Below are 6,440 nucleotides of genomic sequence, written 5' to 3' on the forward strand. Positions count from 1 at the left end.
ACCCGTGTCCAGGAGCTGGGAGTGGTGCCGGTAATGCCTGCCACCCAGGCCGACACCGCACGGGTGGCGTCCGCGGTGGAGGCAATGGGTGCGACGGTGTCAGACATGGGGAACGGTTTGCGAGGCCTGGGGCCTTCCGTGCAGGCGGCGTCTGTGGCCCAGGAAATGGCTGCCCTCTCACAGGAGGCCATGAGCCAGTGCCAGCGCCAGATGGCAGAGGCGCTCAACGCCATAGCCCAGTCTCAGCAGGCCATGGCCCAGTCTCAGCAGGCCATGGCCCAGTCTCAGCAGGCCATCGCTGAGGGCATCGGCGCCAGTGGCCATGTGCGAGCCGGCGTCGCACTGTCACAGACAGGGTTTGCCAACCCCCTGGGCTCCATGGCTGCAAACCTGCAGACCCCTGTCGATACCAGCACGGGCCTCCAGGACTGGCAGCGCCAGATGTCGGGGGGGCGTCGGATGGCCAGTCCGTTCGCATCCCCCACCCATGTAGAGGCCTGGGGGCCATCAGGCACCCCGAGGGAGGAGGAGGTGGTGTGGTCCGTCCCGGCTCCCTCTGTAGGGGAGGTCCCGGTACACCGCGACACCTCGGACTCCCCCCCTTCCGTCCCAGGTGCATCGGGTGGGCAACGGGCAGGACAGGCTGGCAGCTCACCATCCCAGTCGCCCGGGCCGCAGCCTGGCCCATCTAGGCCAGGACGCCCCAGGAAACGGCCGCCAAAGGGATCCAGTGTCAGAGGGCAGGAATCACAGGCGTCCACCTCCAGTTCTGCTGTACCGTCTGGGTAACCACGTAGACGTAGTCAAAGGGCCCGTAAGGCCAAACAATTAGACACTGAGTAAGTTGGCACGGGTGCAGGGCACAGATGAGTTTTAGGGGCTAGGGCACGTGCATGAACTCCTTTGGTTATTAAAGTCAATGTTACACCTACAGAAGCTGCCTTTGTGCTCTGTCCAAAGTGTGCGGGGGTGTCATGTATGTTGAGCGCAAGTGTGTGTGTGAGGGGTGGTCTTACCTCAGCCCCAGGTGAGTCTTCCCCCTTCCCCCTGGGCCGCCATCAACATCCCCCGGGCAGAGGACGGGACCGTGCGCTGCAGTGTCACAGCCGCATGCAGGGATGGTCCGGGTGGATGGTGGTACTGTGGCCATGGGTCAGACATAGTCCAACGATGTAGAGCCAGGAGCTCACCGCAGGGCGGGTTGTCATCATCCTCCATGGCCTGCGATAGACACGCGTCCACCCGCAACTGTGTGAGCCCGGCCCGTTGTGCCGCAGGTGGATCGGCAATGGGGGGGGCGGGGGTGGTGTGCATGCGGGTGGGGTGGGTGGGGTTGGGAAGGGGGGTGAGGGTGCTGGGTGGGTGGATGGGTGGGGGGTGTGGGTGGTCGGCTGTTGCCATGGTGTGCGGTCTGTGGCCATACTACCCGATTCCCACGCCCATCTAGTCAGTGAAGCGGGCGTCTATCAGTCTGTCCCGTGCCCGCTGGGCCAGCCGGTAACGGTGGACAGCCACCCGCCTGTGTCTACCCCGTCTGCCCTGACCATTACCCCCATCCCCCTCATCTGGGGAGGACTGCGCCTCTTCCTGCTGCTCCTCCACTCCGCCCTCCTCTGCCTGCGGCACATCGCCCCTCTGTTGGGCTATGTTGTGCAGGACGCAGCACACCACAATGATGCGGCCGACCCTATCTGACCGATACTGGAGGGCGCCCCCAGAGAGGTCCAGGCACCTGAAACGCATCTTCAGCACGCCAAAGCACCTCTCTATCACTCCCCTTGTCGCTACATGGGCATCATTGTAGCGGTTCTCCGCCTCATTGCGTGGCCTCCGTATAGGCGTCATCAGCCACGATCGCAATGGGTAGCCCCTGTCGCCCAGCAACCAGCCCCTCAGCCGGGGATGGCATCCCTCGTACATGCCGGGGATGGATGACCGCGACAACACAAATGAGTCGTGTACACTGCCTGGGTGGCGGGCGCAGACGTGCAGGATCATCATGCGGTGGTCGCAGACCACCTGTATGTTCATCGAATAGGTCCCCTTCCTATTGGTATCCACCTGTTATCTGCAGGTGGCCGCACGGCGACGTGCATCCCATCGATCGCGCCCTGGACCATGGGGAACCCGGCCACGGCAGAGAAGCCCACGGCCCGGGCATCTTGGCTGGCCCGGTCCACGGGGAAGCGGATGTAGCGGTGCGCCATGGCATATAGGGCATCTGTCACTGCCCGGATGCACCGGTGCACCGATGTCTGCGATATGCCGGATAGGTCCCCACTCGGTGCCTGGAATGACCCCGTTGCATAAAAGTTCAGGGCCACCGTAACCTTGACGGACACGGGGAGAGGGTGTCCCCCGCCAGTGCCACGCGGTGACAGGTGTGCCAGCAGGTGGCAGATGTGTGCCACGGTTTCCCGGCTCATCCGGAGTCTCCACCTGCATTCCCGGTCCGTGAGGTCCAGGTATGACTGCCTGGGCCGGTACACACGGGGCGCCCTCGGGTGCCTCCATTGCCGTGGGGCCGTGACGTCCTCCTCCTCCTCCTCGTCCTGTCGGTCAGGTGTCCCTCCAGCCTGGGCGGCTGCCGCCTGCCCCTCTGCAGCAGCCTGCGCCGCCTCTCTGGCACGCTCCTCCTCCTCCTCCTCCTCCTCATCCAGGGCAACATAGACATGAGCGGCTGCCGCCACGGCGGCCAACATCGCTGGATGGTCTGAAAACATGACGGCCTGGTGGGGGAGGGGAACGACGACATGTCATCATTGCCCATATCCCCTCCTCCCCCCAGCCAGGTGGCATGGACCGCATGGGTCCAACTGTTGGAGGCTGGCACCTGGCCAGGTGGACCAACTCACTTGCCCTCCCATCCCCCTCCCCAGCACGGACCGCCCCCCAACCCCCTCCCCGGCACGGACCCCCCCCCCCCCAACCTCTACCCCGGCATGGACCCCCCCCCATCCCCCTCCCCAGCACGGACCCCCCCCCCATCCCCCTCCCCGGCACGGACCCCCCCCCATCCCCCTCCCCGGCACGGACCCCCTCCCGGGTCACGCCGATGAAAAGGAGGTTTAATTTACGTGAACGGTCATCACATCGACGGGACTTCGGCCCATCCGGCAGGGAGAATATCGGCAGGCCGAAAATCGGCTGCCTTGCGCAGACCCGTGACATTCTCCACGGCAGCGGCGACATTAACGCCCCGCCGACTTTTCTCCCTTCGGAGACTTCGGCAACCGGCGGGGGCGGGATTCACGGCGGCCATTCTCCGACCCTCTGGGGGGTCGGAGAATGACGCCCAGTGTTTCTCCTGTAGCTGCATCTGTCACTTGTTCTATTGAGGTACAATTGGCTTATCTGTCCGATTCCTCTGCTATGTGCCTGGGAAAGGGTTTTAAAACAGCTGGCAGCTTTGTAGTCATCGGAAAATCCATTCTGTTCCCTCAGCTTGTTAGTAAATCACAATGCAACAGATGAATTGGACGCAGCAAAGATCTCTCTTAATATATTGAACTATAATGGCCTCCCCGAACAGGCGCCGGAATGTGGCGACTAGGGGCTTTTCACAGTAACTTCATTTGAAGCCTACTTGTGACAATAAGCGATTTTCATTTCATTTCATTCATTTCATTTGGCATGGCCAATCCACCGAACCTGCACATCTTTGGACTGTGGGAGGAAACCGGAGCAGACACGGTGAGAAAATGCAAACTCCACACAGACAGTCACCCGAGGCCGGAATTGAACCCGGATACCTGCCGCTGTGAGGCAGCAGTGCTGTGGAAGAGCTGCTGCAGGGACTCGAGGAGGTGAATGGCCAGCTTCACTCACAGGCAATGAGCCCGGGGACACTGGGATTGCTGGGTCTGTGCTCGGAGAGGGTGGGGCTGGGGTGGTAACCAGGGGGGTGCAGACCCGGTTGGGGTGGGCCACCATGGGGGCATTGCTGGGAGGGGAAACGAGGCAGGGCAACCATGCACTGTGGGTCCTCCATGCCAACCCCTGGATCGTGTGTTCCAGTTCCGGGGCCAACCCTAGTCCCTGCCTGTCTGCCCCCACCGACCACCCATAACTCCCACTGATCACGGAGGCCTTTGGCCGTGCAGCTGAAGGCTATTGCTGATTGGGAATTGGCAATCGTGGTTAAGTGAGCATTTCACACACCCCAAGTGGATCCCTGTGGATGGGCGGGACATGTAGCATGTGGGCTCATTGCCCAGCAACCCAATCACACCCTGGTGCATGGACACTGTGCCAGAACGCGAGGGAGGCAACACCACAGACGCAGCGACCAGCATCCGAACACCCAGGGGATGGGCCCCAGACCCTGGCACATGGCTGGGGTTTGCCGATGTTCTGTTCAGGTGCCTGGGGTGCAGGGTGTGCAGTCCAGTGAGCAGGCTCCCCCCCCCCTCCCCTCCACCGCTGGGTGTGCATGGGCAGGGCGTTTCGGGTGGGGGTGGGGCTATCACCCCATATCTGGGGGGCGGATGTGGCAGAGAATTGGTGTTCGGGCCACATCGCGGAACAAAGAGCCCGAGGATTCATATTGGTTGTGGTGAGGATATTGTGGTAGTCACCACTGTTGTATTATATTGTATATATGGGTATTACGGTAAGGCCCCTGTACTACAGGTACGGGGATAGATCCCTGCCTGCTGGCTCCGCGTAGTAGGCGGAGTATAAATGTGTGTGCTCTCCGAACAGCAGCCATTTCGTAAGCTGCTGTAGGAGGCCACACATCTCTGTGTAATAAAGCCTCGATTACATTCTACTCTCGTCTCGTCGTAATTGATAGTGCATCAATTTATTACACAGAGATTTTTCAGAGATGGAAGTCCGCATTAAGCCGGATCGCCTGCAGCTGCATCCACAAGCAGACAATGTCAAAAAGGACTTCCAACATTGGCTAGCTTGCTTTGAAGCATACATCGGGTCTGCGCCAGACTCAGTCTCAGAAGCACAGAAGCTCCAGATGCTGAGCTCCAATGTTTTTCTCCTCGTCCAGGACGCGCCTACCTACGCAGAGGCCATGGCACTACTGAAGGAGAATTACGCTCAGCAGACCAACAAGATCTACGCAAGGCACCTCTTATCCACGCGGCACCAACTTCCCGGTGAGTCTGTGGAGGATTTCTGGCGTGCCCTGCTCGCCCTGGTGAGAGACTGTGACTGCCAGGCCGTTTCGGCCACTGAACATTCGAACCTGCTAATGAGAGACCGTCCAGTGTGTAGAGTTCAGCGGCTTCCGGCTCTACGTCCTCCCCAACCTCTGCGCTGCCTTGCTAATCGGCCTGGACTTCCAGTGCAACCTCCAGAGCCTAACCCTGAAATTCGGCGGGCCCCTACCACCCCTTACTGTCTGCGGCCTTGCGACCCTTAAGGTCGACCCGCCTTCCCTGTTTGCAAACCTCACCCCGGATTGCAAACCCGTCGCCACCAGGAGCAGACGGTACAGCGCCCAGGACAGGACCTTCATCAGGTCTGAGGTCCAGCGGCTGCTGCGGGAAGGTATCATCGAGGCCAGCAACAGCCCCTGGAGAGCCCAAGTGGTAGTGGTGAAAAGCGGGGAGAAAAACAGGATGGTTGTTGACTACAGTCAGACCAGCAATCAGTACACACAGCTCGACACGTACCCCGTCCCACGCATATCTGATATGGTCAATCAGATTGCACAGTACCGGGTCTTCTCGACAGTGGACCTGAAATCTGCCTACCACCAGCTCCCCATCCGTAAGACAGACCGCCCGTACACCGCGTTTGAAGCAGTCGGCCGCCTTTACCATTTTGTTAGGGTTCCCTTCGGCGTCACCAACGGGGTCTCGGTCTTCCAACAGGAGATGGGCCGAATGGTTGACCAGTACGGGCTGCGGGCCACTTTCCCGTATCTGGACAACGTCACCATCTGCGGCCACAACCAGCAGGACCACGACGCTAACCTTTCCAAATTTCTCCACACCGCCACACTCCTCAACCTAACTTACAACAAGTGTGTTCAGCACGAACCGATTAGCCATCCTCGGCTATGTGGTTCAGAACGGAGTTCAAGGGCCCGACCCCAATCGCATGCGCCCCCTCATGGAACTCTGCCTCCCCCACTGCCCCAAGGCCCTCAAACGATGCCTGGGGTTCTTTTCGTATTACGCCCAGTGGGTCCCAAACTATGCGGACAAGGCCCGCCCACTCATTCAATCCACCGCTTTCCCACTGATGGCCGAGGCTCACCAGGCCTACAACCGTATCAAGGCCGACATCGCCAAGGCCGCAATGCACGCGGTCGATGAGACGCTCCCCTTCCAAGTCGAGAGCGATGCATTAGATGTCGCTCTGGCCGCCACCCTCAACCAGGTTGGCAGGCCCGTCGCATTCTTTTCCCGCACCCTCCATGCCTCCGAAATTCGGCACTCCTCCGTCGAAAAGGAGGCCCAAGCGATCATTGAAGC

Source organism: Scyliorhinus torazame, chromosome 1 (assembly GCF_047496885.1).
Source record: "Scyliorhinus torazame isolate Kashiwa2021f chromosome 1, sScyTor2.1, whole genome shotgun sequence".
NCBI lineage: Eukaryota > Metazoa > Chordata > Chondrichthyes > Carcharhiniformes > Scyliorhinidae > Scyliorhinus > Scyliorhinus torazame.